The sequence below is a fragment of the Felis catus genome, chromosome D3 (genome assembly GCF_018350175.1).
Source record: "Felis catus isolate Fca126 chromosome D3, F.catus_Fca126_mat1.0, whole genome shotgun sequence".
NCBI classification, from domain to species: domain Eukaryota; kingdom Metazoa; phylum Chordata; class Mammalia; order Carnivora; family Felidae; genus Felis; species Felis catus.
In genome coordinates this window covers 873605-888598 of record NC_058379.1, presented here as the reverse complement: position 1 = coordinate 888598, position 14994 = coordinate 873605, and the positions used below count along the sequence as shown (strand labels likewise).

The following is a 14994-nucleotide window of genomic DNA, read 5'->3' as shown; positions in this document are numbered from 1 at the left end:
GGGAACTGAGAGCGGCAGGAGGGGGTGCTCGGGACCCAGGCCACCCCCCACCCCCTGCAGTGGAGGTCCCTCTCCGACTCTGCTATTTCGCTGACCTCCCCAGAGACAGGCCACAAAGCAAAGCCGTCTCGCAGAGAGATTTATGGCGGTCGTTGGGACACACGAGAGGGCTTGCAGGCAAGGCGCCCCCACCGCCGCCTTTCCATTTTATTTAGTATGAAGGAGCAAGCTGTTCCCAAACCACATTTACACATTCCTCGTAAATCAGACATCGTGCAGCGCCTTCCGGGACGGCACAGGGGCAGCCGTGCTCCTGGCTGTCCTCTCCCGCGGGAACCGTCAGCCCCCACGCCCCCCGCCCCGAGAACCTGGCTGGGGAGACCCGGTCCAGAGGGCGGGGTCAACTCACTCTGCGACGCGTCCCAGCACCAGCCGGGGGCCCCCGTGAGCCTGTGACAGTAGATGAAGGGATACCCCAGCTCCTCCAGGGCTGAGACCCCCCCCCACCTGCTCAGCGCCCTGCCTGACACAGAAACCGTGTGCGACCGAGTGTCTGGAAGAAGACCGCGGGCGCCCCGACCTTCACCCGCGGCTCCCAGGCGCCTCGGAGGGGCAGCTTCCCGGTTCTTGCACAACTCGCCCCTGCTTACGACGAGCTCGGACGTCACGGCCCCCGCGCCCCCCGCGCCCTGGCCGAGCCCCCATATCCCGCCGTGCGTGAGGGTCCTCAGCTCGGGAAGGCGGGGCTCCTGTTCCCACTTCTGTGCCTCCCCTTCACACTCGGCCTCCGAGGGCAGGGGGCGCTGCCTGCACCTGGGGGGGCCGCCGTGATGTGTCAGGACCTGCCAAGGCGGTCCCGTGTCCCAGGCTCTGCCCCAGGGGACGGTGCCGCGGTGAGCCTCTGACCGGGCGGGCCCTCGGGCCAGCGGCGCAGTTTCCCATCAGCACACAAAGACGACAGCGGGGACCCAGCAGGTCAGCAGGCAGGCGAGGAGAACCGTCTGCAGGTGCCGCCTGGTCTGCGCCCCTGCCGGGGGTGAGGCCTTGGGGGCAGACGGGCACCACGGGCACGCCGGTTTAAACAAACCATCCCGAATAACCTGCAACAGCCTCGTTTTCAAAAATAAATCTGAGCCGGCGTCAAGGTCTCTGGGGCCGGAAGCGTGGGCTCATCAGATCCCGTGAGCTCTGGCCTGGGCCTGTGCCAACCTCACGACTATATAATTTAATCTAATTGATCAATTAAATCCAAATAATTTTTAAACAAGCTGTAATAACAGTTATATAATTTCAGCACTGCATATAATTTTCTTAACGACTTCACCAAAGGAAATTGCTCGCGGGGATTTGCCGTCTGCCTCGCGGAGACCGTCATCTTGAGGCGCGAGGGGCCTTGGAAGCAGCCTGGCCTCGGCGCTCAGGGCCCGGGGAGAGGTCACGAGCACCCACGGAGGAGGCAGCTCCCTGGAGGTCTGATTCGGGGGCCCCTCTGGGTCAGGTCTCAGCGTCAACGTTTGGACGGGTTTGTCACCCGACCTCGCGGAGATCTTGGGGTTCTTCCTGGCTGCTCTGTTGCATTCCACATCAGCCGTCTATGAGGGAGGGAGAGGAAAACAGAAACAGAGAGGGAGACAGAGACAAGGGGGGGAGACAGAGAGAGAGGGAGAGGGAGACGGAGACAGAGAGAGAGGGAGAGGGAGACGGAGACAGAGAGGGAGCAGAGACAGAGAGGGAGGGAGGGAGACAGGGAGGGAGAGCGAGACAGAGACAGAGGGAGACAGAGAGAGAGGGAGAGGGAGATGGAGACAGAGAGGGAGACAGAGACAGAGAGAGAGGGAGACAGAGAGAGAGGGAGACAGAGAGAGAGGGAGAGGGAGACGGAGACAGAGAGTGAGACAGAGAGAGAGGGAGAGGGAGACAGAGACAGAGAGGGAGACAGAGACAGAGAGACAGACACAGAGAGGGACGGGTGTGGTCACCAGAAGCAGAAGGGACAGGTGTCGGCTGCAGAAACCACAGCGCTCCGTGTGGAGTCCTGGGTGCCGGCTGTCCCTCCAGGTCACCTGGTGGCCGAGGCCGAGGGAGGTGGCTTCGCTCCCAGCCTGGCCCACGGGGGGAGGGCCCTTCCTGAGGCTCTGTCTCCTTTTATCCTCTCGAGGGCCTGGGGGGCTCTCAGAGCACCTCGTGGTGAAAATCCCAAGATCTCTCCTTAAACGCAGCCTCCGAGCCTTCCGTTAATTCTCTGTGTAAATGTTCCCGCAGCTGCCATTACCGGCCTCTGTGGAGCCGGGCTCTCCCAAACCAGCCCCAGTTTAGTTCGAGCGTCAAACGCTTTGCACAGCGGCCTGCTGCAGCTCCCACCCAGCCAGGGAGGGCCGGGGTGCCCCCCGGGCCCGGTGGAGCCCAGGCCTTGGAGACGGAGGGCAGACAGCCTGGGAAGCAGGCAGAGACCCCGGGGGCCGGAGCCCTGGGAGAGACCCTGACCCGCCTTCCGGGACGAGGCTGGCGGAGGCTAACGGTCTCGCTCCCAAGGCCCCTCGCGTTTTGTTCTGTCCGTCCTGCTCCGCGCTCCAGCTCACAGACGCTTTCGAGTAGCCCCAGTTCGTCTGTTTTCTTGAGCCCACCAACACTCGCTTCAAAACCTTGAGTCCTTTGCCAATATTTGGAAATCGGAACGGTTCACATTTCACAGGACCTGGGGTGTCTCTAGAAGTGCTGAGAAGTGTGGCCACAGATGTGCCCCCGTTTCCTCATGGAAAAGTGGAGAATGCTGAGCAAGCAGTGCTCCCTCTGGGAGCACGTTTCCCATCTGGCCCACATCAGGCACGTCTTTTACTTCCCTGGTCTCTGCACTTGCAAGTTTGGAATCCCTTTTTTAGACCCCTGACTCCTCGTCAGTTATTCTACGCCGGGAACAAAGTGCAACCACCATCACCACCATCACTGTCACCATCGTTACCATCATCACCATCATCACCATCACCACCACCACTATCACCTCCATTACCGTCGCCATCATCATCATCACCACCATCATCACCACAATCACCATCACCATCATCACCACCCTCTTCATCCTCTTCATCACGATAATTATCATCACCATCACCACCACTATCACCTCCATTACCGTCGCCATCATCATCATCACCATCACCATCACCATCATCATCACCATCACCACAATCATCATCACCATCACTATCACCATCATCATCACTATCCTCACCATCATCACCACCACCATCATCATCACCATCATCACCATCACCATCATCAGCATCATCATCACCATCATCAGCAGCAGCAGCATCACCATCATCATCATCATCATCATCACCATCATCACCATCATCATCACCATCATCACCATCATCATCATCATCATCATCATCACCATCATCATCACCATCATCACCATCACCACCACCACTATCACCTCCATTACCGTCGCCATCATCATCATCATCACCATCACCACCACCATCATCATCACTATCACCACAATCACCATCACCATCATCATCATCATCATAACCCTAACTATCACCATCATCACTATCCTAATCACCATCACCATCATCATCACCATCATCATCACCCTCATCATCCTCTTCATCATGATAATTATCATCACCACCACCACCATCACCTCCATTACCGTCGCCATCACCTCCGTCACTGCACATACACACAGAGATTCCCTCTCCCTCATCAGACTCATTTCTTGAACTCCAACCCCTATGGGAGCTCTGTCACTGCACCCAAGTGCTGATGGCCTATACAGAATACAAGTGAGCACAACCGGGTCGGAGCTGTGGGTAGTACCAACGAGCGGGGGGGGGGGGGGGGGGGGTCGGAACCCGACGTCAAGAATGCGCATCTTGCATGGGCCCAAAGATGTGTGGGTGAGGCTGGCCCACGCCAGCTGTGGAAGGATCGTCATTCATCTGTTTCTCTGACGCGCCTGTTCCTCGGCTGGGCCAGCACCCACTTCTGCTCCTCTTAGACTGCTCTCCGGGATTTCTCTGAGGAGCCACCTATCCTGCATCTTTTAATTGATATGAGGCAGACCCCACCCCCAGACCCAGAAACGGTCCGTGGCTCATCTGGTCAGTTAGCATATTCCACACCTCCGGTCCCAGGGTTGGTTTGAAGTTGGACACATGACCCAAGACAGGACAAGACTCAATTCTTTGAGTTGTTGCTGTGTGTGTGTGTGTGTGTGTGTGTGTGTGTGCGTGTGTAAGCCTGGAAGATGGTGCTCTTTTCCCAGAAGTTTGCACACCCGGCGGGATGTGGGTGAGGAGGTTATGGGGACCACCTTCGCTGGCGACTGGGGCCTGGCTGAGAACGGAGAGCCCAACAGAGGATAGGCCACATGAGGGACCCTGGGAAGCGCGTGAACCCCAGCACCCAGTTAGCTGAACCCACTTTCGTGACCAGTAACTCTTCTCTGGTTGCCATTTTCAGTTGGGTTTCTGTCACTCGTTATGAGCAAAATAGTCTTGGCATATTCGTATTCGTTTCCTTTCCTGGAAGATGTTTCCGGAAATGCCCCGGCCCCACCTGGCTGCCGCAGGGCTCGAAGGTCACGTCATCCTCCCAGCTTCAACTTCCTTCTCCAAGAAATGCGAGGAAAGTGAGATAACACACACGCTGTTTGTCAACCGAGTTTCCTCCTCAGAATAAGAGAGGGGTGGACCCTCAAGGGTGTGGGCCCCGCCCTGCCCCCGCCCCGTCGGCTCTAGGCCGGTCCTCTGGTTGGGGTCCTGGGCACCATGATGAGCATGCTCTCCCTGCCCTGGTGCCCACCTCACCCAGGCGGTCCGTTCTCAGAGATTGCCATCCAAGCACAGCCACGCAAAGGGCACCAGTCCCTTGAGAGTTCAGGCCAGGGGAGGGGGGTGGCTTCCCCAGACATCCTGGCACAGCCCTAGAGGCGGGCGTGAGGGGCGAGACGAGGGAACCATCGCAGCCCCTCTGCCAGGGAGCCCTGCCTGACCATTCTCCTCCCTCAGCTCAAATGACCAAGATACCCTCTCAAGACGGGCTCGGCCACACAGGCATTGCTTTTCCCGTTGCTTTGGAAGTGCTGATCCGAGGTCCATCACTCACCGGCTGGCTGATCTTGGACAAGTGTCGGATTTTCTCATCTATAAAATGAACACGAAAATCCGCAGGTGAAAGTTTGAGAGCGAGAGAGAGAACCGTTAGATTCTGTTCCCGCAGGCCACACGCACGGGCCGCGGCGAGAGCTCTGACACAAGCGGGAGCCGGCCAAGGGCTCTCACTCAGACCTCGCCTCCTGCCAGGTCGCGATCGCCCCTGCGGATGAACAAGGCAGGGGTTACGGTGATGCCACGGGGAAACGGACTCCCAAAGACTGACCGAACCACAGACACTGCAAATAATGACACGGGAGTGAAAAGAACCCAGAAGCCCCGTCCCTCCACGCGCCCCCACGCCTGAGTCCCCACGTCGAACCGAGCATCTCCATCCCTCCCCTGGTCCTGCGCAGCTGCTCCCTCCCTCCTCCCTCCCTCGTCTGTGCTCCTCCCCAAGGCCCCAGCGGGGCTGCACTCCACATGCTCTGATACACTTTCATTTCCTGGCGCGAGAGACGCTGGAGGGGACCAGGGCCACTGACAGAACAGCTGCTGTATGTTCCTTCCCAGACTGTTTGTCAAGCGGGTGCCTGCCAGTATTTCCACACGTAGCATCTCCGGCGCCGTGGGTCCAAATGCTTCCTTCCCTGCCTCCCCCTCAGGGTGGAAGGGAAGAAGGAGGTGCGGCAGGGATAGAAAGAAACGAGTAACGTGAGAAGAGTGTGGGTCTAAAGCGGGTTTGGGGCCTCAGACCCCTGTGCTACCCCGATGGTTAGCCCCCCGCCCCGTCTGCCCCTGGAGAAGGAGGCAGGATGCCGGCAAACAGCACGAAGCCTGGCTTCCCCTGACAGAGATGGTCTTCCTCTGGGTCCGTGGCCCTGCTTGACAAGCAGTGATTAAGACAGCAATTCTGGGGGGGAATCGGGAAGCAGCCCAGCCTCCGAAATTACTTTCTGCTAAGCTCCTCTCCCCTCTCCAGACGGCCACCCGTGTCCCGGATGGAGAAAAGGGGGCGGCTTCAGCTGCACTTAGAAATATCTGTCCCATTAGCTCCCCCGTGGGCTGGCTTCCCTTTGACAGGCTTCAAGTGTCTCCTCGAAGGTGTGACCGGATTTTCCCAAAACACACTTCCCTTTAGCAACCCAACAAGCCTCCCAGGTGTAGAATGCGGCCTGGTAAGGCTGTGCCGAGGAGCCTGGGGCCCAGCCAGCTGGCATCCAGGGTGGAGAGGGGGCCGGGGCTTGTGGTCCAGCTCTGAGCATCAGCCCGGCTTTGGGCAAGAAGCAAGCCCGGGACGTGTGCAGTCGCGCGGCAGGGCTAGGCACACAGCTGGACTACGTTTCCCAGACTCCCCAGCTGCAAGGTGCAGCCATGTGACCGAGTTCTGACCAATGGCATGGGAGCAGAAGTGATGGGCTTCCCTCCCAGGCCCGGACCGGATCCAGGCTCTGTCCTGGGCTCTGTCCCCATGGCCAGCCGAGTACAGAGGATCATGGCGCTCAGAGGAGGAAAGAGCCGCGGGACCCTCAGGCGCCTGGGTGGAGCCTACACCTGCCAACCAGCCCCGATGACCTACATTGAATAGTGACATGAGTTTTTAATGCTGAAAGTAAACGTTCTCTGTATTAAGCCTCTGAGATTTCATAGTTGTATCTGTCCCCACAGCTGGCATATTTTGCATTTGTTGATATAATGCCCCAAGTCAATATTTGGTCGTTGGTCGAGACTTTATTTGCGGCAAATAACAGAAAACCCAACATGTACGGGCTTGAACAGAGTAAATGGACGTTATTAGCTCCTGTAACTGGGAAGTGAGGGGCAGGCGGGGTCCAGGCATGGCTTGATCAGGGAGTGCGTGCCTGTGTTGGCACAGCCCCCTAGGCTGGCTCTGAGTCAGCCAAGCCCCTGTCCGTGGGGGCCGAGGGGGCATCTGGCCACGACCGGCAGGGGCTGTCGTCCAGAGTTCTTCGCATGTCCAGGGGGACGTGAGCCCCCACTGTCCAGGCTGAGGCGCACTGACCCCTGAGCTTAGAGCCGCAGAGGGGAGGAGGAGTGCACCAGCCACGCTGGAGAGTCGTGGGGGCACTCTCGCTGGCCCCAGGGAGCCGGGGACACAGACACGGTGGGAGGGGCTGTGGGAGACCCCCGCACGGTCCACCTGCCCTCCTCCTTTCGGGAAACGGCGGCAGCCTGCGCGTGCAGGATCCAGGCCGGCCCGTGTGCTGCCGGGAGATCCTTGTTCCGCATGGGGGGCGAGTGCGAGGCTCTCCGGTGACAGGTCTGTGAGCACATCACTCAGGGCTGGGTGGGGGGTGCTCTGCAGGAGCCGCTGAGCCAAGTCCTGGGACAGCAGACACGGGGGGGGGGGGGGGCGGAGGCCCCGCGCAGCCGCGTCCCTGAGTCCCGCACGTCCCTTCTCTGCCTGCTGCTGCGTGGCTTTAACATCAGTTGTGGCCAAAGGAACGTGGGAAATACAGACCTGGTTCCACGGACAGAGTGTCTTCTTTCTCTACTGCGGTGAAACTTCAGATTCATCTGGTTTGCTGAGTTTGTGACCTTACGTGACACACACACCCCCCAGGGCGGTCTGGGGCCAGGCCGAGCCTAAAGAATTCCCTGAAGTCTGGTCTCAAGATCCCGCCAAGGACCCCTCCCCTCATCCCCCTCAATGCCCCCAAACCTACTGCCAACTAAAAATAACGATGGTGACACTTCCCGCCGTGGACGGTGAGCATTTCGCCAGGCTCACGTGAATTCTCTCAATCTTACAGAACGGTGAAACATAGCTTCAGAAACCGTGGTTCGTTTCCCGGGTCTCTAACGTACAATTACTAGGTGAAAATGGGGCCACGTCACGTGGTCTGGTCTCCCCACATATCTAAAAGCACACGGAGCCCCCGCCCTGCCTTGGGGCTTCCTGGAACCACCGCTGGCAAACGTGTGGGGCCCTGCGTGGCCCGTGCTGCAGCCCCACCCCTCCGAGGAGGGGGGAAGGGGCCTGGCCTGAGCACCTGCCGCCCCCACAGGTCACGCTCGCAAGCACGCTCCCGAGCCCCGAGCCTCTGCCCGGCCCTGCTCCTCTCGGACTCTCGGGGAAACCTTTGGAGAAGAGGCAGGAGAGAAGCAGGAGCCGCCCGGCCTCCGCGGAGACAGACTCGCAGCGCAGCTTCTGCTCGGCAGGGAATGTTCCAACTTCCGCGGGAGCCGCGTCCACCGGCGCAGCCCCGCCATCTGGAACGTTCTGACTCGGATCCACTGGTGTTTACTTTCTAAAACTTTGCATGGCTGGGGCCTGAGATGGGGAGCAGCTGTGTGTGGAAAACACGTGCTTCCTCTCATATGCCGCGGTGACGCGTAACAGCTTGACTTCAGTCTTTTAAAAAACACAAACCAAAAAAAGAAGGAAAGAGAGAAAGAGCGTTGCCAAGGGCTCTCCTCTTGGAGGAGAGATACTGGTGATTCTGGAAGAACGGAAACGGCCCTGGAAGGGGGAACGGCCGCACACAGGTGAGCTGGGTGGTGCCCGGTCGGTGCAGAGGACACGGCAGCAGGTGCGTGCCGCGTGAAGGGCCTTCTGCGCGGGATCAGGGGCCCCCGGCCGGCAAGAACCCCACACGCATCTGCCCAGGCTGCTCTGAGACGTGCAGGCCAGGGGAGGGGGTGGGAGTCGTGAGTGGGGAGACTGGGGTCTCAGCTCCAAGCTGGCCCTCTGGCCCCACGTCTGTCCAGGCTCGTGTGGGGAGTGGTGGCAGCCCGACTAGAACTCACTCGTTATAAGCCGCGTGTATTAACCCAGGAAATCTGATGCTGGGGGATGGCTGGATGAGCCTCGGGGTGGAGACCAGAGCCTTGGGTCTCGCCAAGCCCCCCTCTCCGACCCACGCCTTGACTTTAACATCTCCCTGGCTCCCTCCGTGCCGAGCCCCCAGAACCACACTCCATAAGGCTTTGTCTCCCTTAAGTTGCCCCTCTCGACCCCTCACGTGGCAACAGAACCAAGGGGCCACAGCCCCCAGGTAAAGACTACATTTCCCAGCCTGCCTTGCAATAAGATGTGGTCACGTGACCCATCCTGGCCAATCAACTGTGACGAGGGTGATGCCCAGAAGGCTGGGGCAGACATCCTCCCTTCCCGGGTGGAGAGCCGTCCCTGGGACCCCACAGGTGCAGAGGGAGAAGACGTATCCAACGAAGGAAGCTGGACGACGCCGGGAAGGCCTCCCCCACCGTCAGAGATCGTGCTCAAGCCACGGCTGGCCTGAGAACTGGCCCACCCGGACGCACATGAGCCAGAGAACGGTCGCTTCAGCACTCGTCACCCATAGGTCTGTGTCTCTCAGCCAACCTGATAGAAATGCAATCCCGTGACTATTTGCTGAATGTCTTTCTTTCCTGACGGACTGGAAGGCTCCCTGGAAAATCTCCAGATACAGATGTTTGTTGAATGAAGGAGGGAAGGATCAACGGGCAGACGGTCCACACGGACGCTGGTGAAACAGACTGGTTCTCTGTGGTCCCCTCCGTGGGGAGCGGGCCCAGAACAAGGGGTTCACACCCAACTCGGAGAAGTTGTCGGAGCCGAGTGAAGCTTCTGTCTCTGGTCTTGACGCTGAACTGGATATGCGGCCATTTTCAACCCGAATCGCCCAAATCGAGGAGCCAGGAAGCTCGGCTTCAAGGAAGGATTCGTCAGACAGGACATCTTCTGTCTCACCCGGGACAAAGCGGTTTAATTGTTTCCATTATCCGTGGGCTTTTATTATCCTGGCTCCTGATCGTCTCCTTTAATTAAGCCGTAATTAAGCGACCAGGATGCTTGCCTGGTGTTAACGAACACGCTCTCAGGCATGGCTCGGCCAGGGGGCCCCAGCGGCCAGCAAGGAGAATCCTTGCGCCTCCTGACCTCTTCTGGTCCTTGGCTGCGTGAGGGGACGCTGTCACCAGGAGTGCACCAGGAAGGAGCAGAACCGGGCGGCAGTGCAGTGGGGGTGGGCTCTTCCCGCCCCCGTGTCCGGCAGGTGGAGGTGACTGCGGCTTCCAGACACAGGTCACAGCGACGACCGGCTCTCAGCTCCGGAGACTCGTCTTCCCTTGTGTCTAGCTAGTCCTCAGCCATGCGTCTGACCCGGTCCCTTGTGTCATAGACCCCCGTTCCTTTTGCCTGATGAGAACCTGGTGGGTGTCCCTTCTGCTGGTGACAGCATCGCAGCCTCCCTTGGGGAGTGCCCCCCCCCAGCGTCAGTGCCTCCTTATCTGCTTGCAGGGCGGGCTTATGACCGTCCCACCCCCTGGCCCAGTGACGTGCAGGACAGGGGACATGACCCGGCCAGGCGAGGGCAGGTGTGATCCTAGGACCTCTGCAGCCACTATTGAGAGACGGGCTTTCAGGGGCCACCTCGTGGAGAGAGCCAACCCGAGAGAGGACAGGGCTGAGAGCTGGAGAGAGAAGACTTTGGCAATACGTTTGTGCGCCTGGGTACAGCCGAGCCTGAAGCTCTGGCTGTCTTTGAACTTTGAGTTACAGGAGCCCTTGGGGCTGGACCCAGTCTGAGCTGAACCGCTCTCCGCTGTAAGGGAAACATGGCCCGCTGTGGCCACAGCAAGCCAAGGGCCCCCCCCCCCCCGAGGCTTTCCCTGCCACGGGAACTTGAGTGGGCGGAGAGGTCCACTCCCAGGGGCAGGCCCGGCTCCAGATGCTGAATCGGCAGCGGTCTGAGTGGGACCAGCACGGGGAACCATCGCTCCTCCCCTGCCGCGTGGAGGCGCTGCAGAGCGTGGTCCCCGCACAGTCCCGTGGACCTCGTGGGCTGCTGGTCCACGTCCCCCAGGAGGCTCTCGCGGCAGTCCCAAACTGTGGCTCCGTGCTAGCTGGGAAGGAAGCTGCCGAGACGCCCTCTCCGGCCTCCAGCGTGCTGACGGAGCCCTGCCTCCCTCGGCCCCCCTTGGGCCTCCTCGGGCGGCTTGGTGGCACTCAGTGCATCTCAAACCGCTTAACGGCTCGGAACAGCAGCGATCATTTACTTTGCGCACCAATCCGCATCTGGGCACTTAGTAGGAAGGGGTCATCTCTAAGGCACCGGCTGGGGCAGCTCAGACGGGGCCGGTCGCCAGTGCACGCGGCTGGCAGACCGGCACGGGCTCCCTCGGGGTCTCAGCCCACCGCCTCGTGGCCTGTCCGTGGGCCGCTCGGGCTTCCCCGTGGCAGGGAAATGGGTTCCAGATCCCAAGGTCTCAGAGACAAGTGTCACCTGTGTGACTTAGCCCCAAAGGTCACGTGAGGTCCTTCCTATCACTAGGAACCATGCGGATTCCAAGGGAAGCGACGTGCCCCCCCCCCCCCATGAGAGGCCGTCACTGTCACAGGTCAGAAGAACAGGAATGTGCTGGGCTGCACTGTTTGCCCAAAAGACACCATGGAGTCCTACCCCCAGTGCCTCGTATGTGACCTGTTTGGAGGCAGGGTCTTTGCAGACGAGCACGTTAAATGAGGTCACCCGGTGGACCCCGATCTGCATTGACCTTATCAGAAAAGATTAGGACATAGACACGGAGGGGCGACCATGGGAGGACATGCCAGCCGCGCACCAAGGAGAGCGGCCTCCAGAGAAGCCAGCCTGCCCACACCCGACCTTGCATTTACAGCCTCCAGGACCGGGGACTTGGCCACGGCAGCCACGGAAACTCATAGGGTCACAGCCACATCTGGAAAACGCGTGCTGCACCGGGTGTCCCGCAGCCTCTGACGTCGGGTCAGAGAGAGAGGGCGGAAGCAGGAGGAATCAGGATTTGCAAATGCTCAGCGCGGCCCTGGGCGGTCAGGGTCTGGGGCAGGGCCGAGGCGGGGGGATGGGGCGGCCAGGTGTGACCCCCGACCCTGCACGCTGAGCTGAGTGCCTCCACCCGCCCACGCTCTCTCCATGCGTTTTCACTCGGGCCTCTGGAAGCAGGTTGTCTTTGCAAATTGCTAAAAAGCTTCCACGTGTGAGAATAAGTCCAGAGGTGACTCTTCTCCCAGAACAGCCGCCCGCCCGTCCCCACACAGGCCTCCGTCTTAGAGGTCCCAGGTTCCACGCGCCTGTGGCCACGTCCTCCCCACACGGAGCCTGGAACGCACGTGGCCTGAAGGCCGCCCCATCCTACCCGCCCCCGGGAGCCCGCGCAGAGGCTCAGTTCACAGCCCCGAGCGACTCCTTCCGCACAAAGGTGGCCCTACCCCAAGGTGGCCTGTTCTGTCCACCTACACAGAGAAGAGCCCAGAGTTTCTCTGACCGCAGGTGGGACGGTCCCCTCGGGCAGATGTCCTGTCACACAGTGTGCGGGTGAAGGCAGCCACGGGGACAGGGAGGGCAGGACATCTGGCCGGATCACCCCGGGGACAGCCTCAGCGGGGCCACCAGGCCTAGGCCCGGGACACCCCCTGAGGGCGCCCCGCGGGTGCAGCTGGCCGGCGCGCCCTCCCTCCACGCACCGCTCGCGCCCCGCGGAGGCTCCCTGCAGGAAGCGCTTGTGCCTCGAAGACGGTCCTGCAAACCGCAAGGCGGATGCGTGACTCCCCTCCTCCTCGAATTGCGGGCGACTGCACCGGGGCGACACGTGATACTTAGTTACTGGCGATGGCACCTGGACTAAAGGCAATAGTTACAGACGAAGCTGCCGGTGCAACTGTCAGGGACGCTGCTTACTCAGCCCTGCCCCAGAGGAGGGACAGGCACGGGGGAGGGAGCCGCACAAAAGAACAGTAAGATTGCATCCGGAATATTCTGCTCCCGCCTCTGCGGGCAGATGACAGGCTGTGCCACCATCTCTCGGAGGGGCTGGCGCGGCCGCCTGGCAACGCGGCTTCCTGACAGGCGGCCGCAGGACGGACGCCTCCAGGCAGCACGGGGCCAGCAGGCCCGCTGGGGTCCCACGCCCTCAGCTCTTTCGATGCCCCCCCCCCTCACCGGGACTCACCCCTTCCGTCTTCCGGGTGCCACGGGGCAGTGGCCCTCCCGCCAGGCGGCCTGAAGTCCGATTTGGGCTCTGCTCCCGGGTAGCCGTGTGTCCCCAGGGTAGCGTGGCTCACAGCTCGCTGCCCCAGGGTCCTCTCTTGTGAGACGGGTTAGTAGCACGGCCTTCCTCGTGGGGTGTCGTAAGCGTTAAATGATCACGTAGTTAAGACTTGCTCGGGAGGTGCGCAGGGCGGTGAGGCTCTTGGAGTGACGCTGTGGTGGCGAAGCCGCGGGGCTGCCTCTGTCCACACCCACGAGTCTGCAGCGCAGGACGGAACCTGGTCCTCGGTAACAGCCTGTTCGTGTTGGCCCCTCAGTTGTCACAAATGCGCCACTCTGATGACACTGACGTAAGAGGTCAACAACAGGAGAAACTCGAGGGGGTGGAATATGGGAACTGTACCGTCTGCTCAATTTTCCGCAATCCTAAAACTGCTCGGAGGTAGCCAAAATCTATGGTTTTTTAATAAATAAACCCGAAAATGTGAATTTCACTTACTCTCTACAGTTCCTCCCATGCTGGTCTCCCCACTTTATGTCTCACGGCCCCTTCCCGCCTGGCCACTTTCAGCGGATAGCTTGGTTCCATGCTCTGCCCCATCCTGACTCAGTTTCTCCCCAGTGTGTGGGGGCCAGTGAAGCAAAAGGGGACACCTCCCTGTGGGTTTCCGGGAAAGTTTTTTTTTTGTTTTCTTGTTTTTTTTCCCTGACGGGTTCTGTCTCTTCTTCCTGTTCTGAATATAGATGCAATGCTTGGAGATACAGCAGCCACTTTGTACCCATGAGGTCAAAAAGACATACACTAAGTATGATGGAGCAGGAAGTGAGTCTGCGGTCTCACTGACATGCTCTAGCCGTTGTTGGAGCCTTTCACTGCCTATTTGTCCTCCTTTGCTTAACCTACTATAGTCAGGTTTTTGTTAGATGCCATTGAACATAATCCCAAATAATGCGTTCTGCCTTTGGAACTAGCCCCCTCAGGTCTACACGCCAAGGCAAACAGGTGGGTGACCTCGTGCCCACACCTTGGCCTCAGTGTCCCAGCCCCTGACGAGCAGCCAGGCCAATGCCAAGGAACCCCCATGACTCAGGCTTTCATCCAAGTAATGGGATTACTAAGCAGTCAAGATTCAGCAGAAGAATCAAGTGGACTTTCTACAGCAGGAGTTCTGCAGAGCTGGGGCGTGAGGGGGCTGGCGTCAGTCCATATGGGAAGAGAAGGAGCTACGTTCCCGCGTGAGCTGGAGAGCCCCCTGCTCAGCCTGGAGACGCTTGGCCCCCACCTCTGAGCCATCCAAGAGAGATGCCATCCAAGGGGCCCAGGGCAGAGCTGGCAAGTGGGTCTGCGTCTGAGCGACGTGCAGCGCGGTGTCCTGGGCCCCTGAGCGCCCCCCCTCGTCTGGGTGTTGCAGCGATGAGCGAGTCTCCTGTGGGCACCAAGTCTGTGTGTGTGTGCCGGTGGACGGGCATCCAGCCCCACTCCCCCTTAATTCGCTTGACTGAAGCAAAAAGGACTCTTTGCATTTTCTGGAAGCATTTGTGAGTCTCAGCCCCCCTGCTGGGCCCAGGATACCGGCCACATCATGAGTGCAGGCTTCTCACTTTCTCAGGAGAAATTTCTTATTTCAGAGCATCTCACGGGAAAAGCAGGGGGGGTAGAGGGGGCTGACCTTGAGGTTCTGAGGCCAGTTCTGTGAAAATGACTTCAAGAAGCCAGCTTTGCACTAGGGCCGGAAGGCGCTGCCAGCAGGAGTGTGGATGTCCCACGTCCCCGGCAGCAGGCAGGGAGTGGAGGAGGGGCCTCCCAAGGTCACTGGTGAGTGGCAGAGGAATGCTCCTTCCCGGCCCAGGAGAACTTGGCCTCACACCGGCTGTGCGGAGCGGCGGCCCACGCA

At 59.9% G+C, this 14994-nt stretch overlaps 1 protein-coding gene across 1 annotated transcript in view; it reads right to left on the bottom strand.

The window, feature by feature from the left end:
• GALNT9 (polypeptide N-acetylgalactosaminyltransferase 9) overlaps positions 1-14686 on the bottom strand; it is a 102417-nt gene extending 87731 nt beyond the window's left edge. Inside the window, exon 1 of the mRNA XM_023241249.2 lies at positions 13062-14686. The gene's annotated coding sequence lies outside the window, so the exon portion shown is untranslated. The remainder of the gene's footprint in view (positions 1-13061) is intronic.
• Positions 14687-14994: the final 308 nt, after the last annotated feature.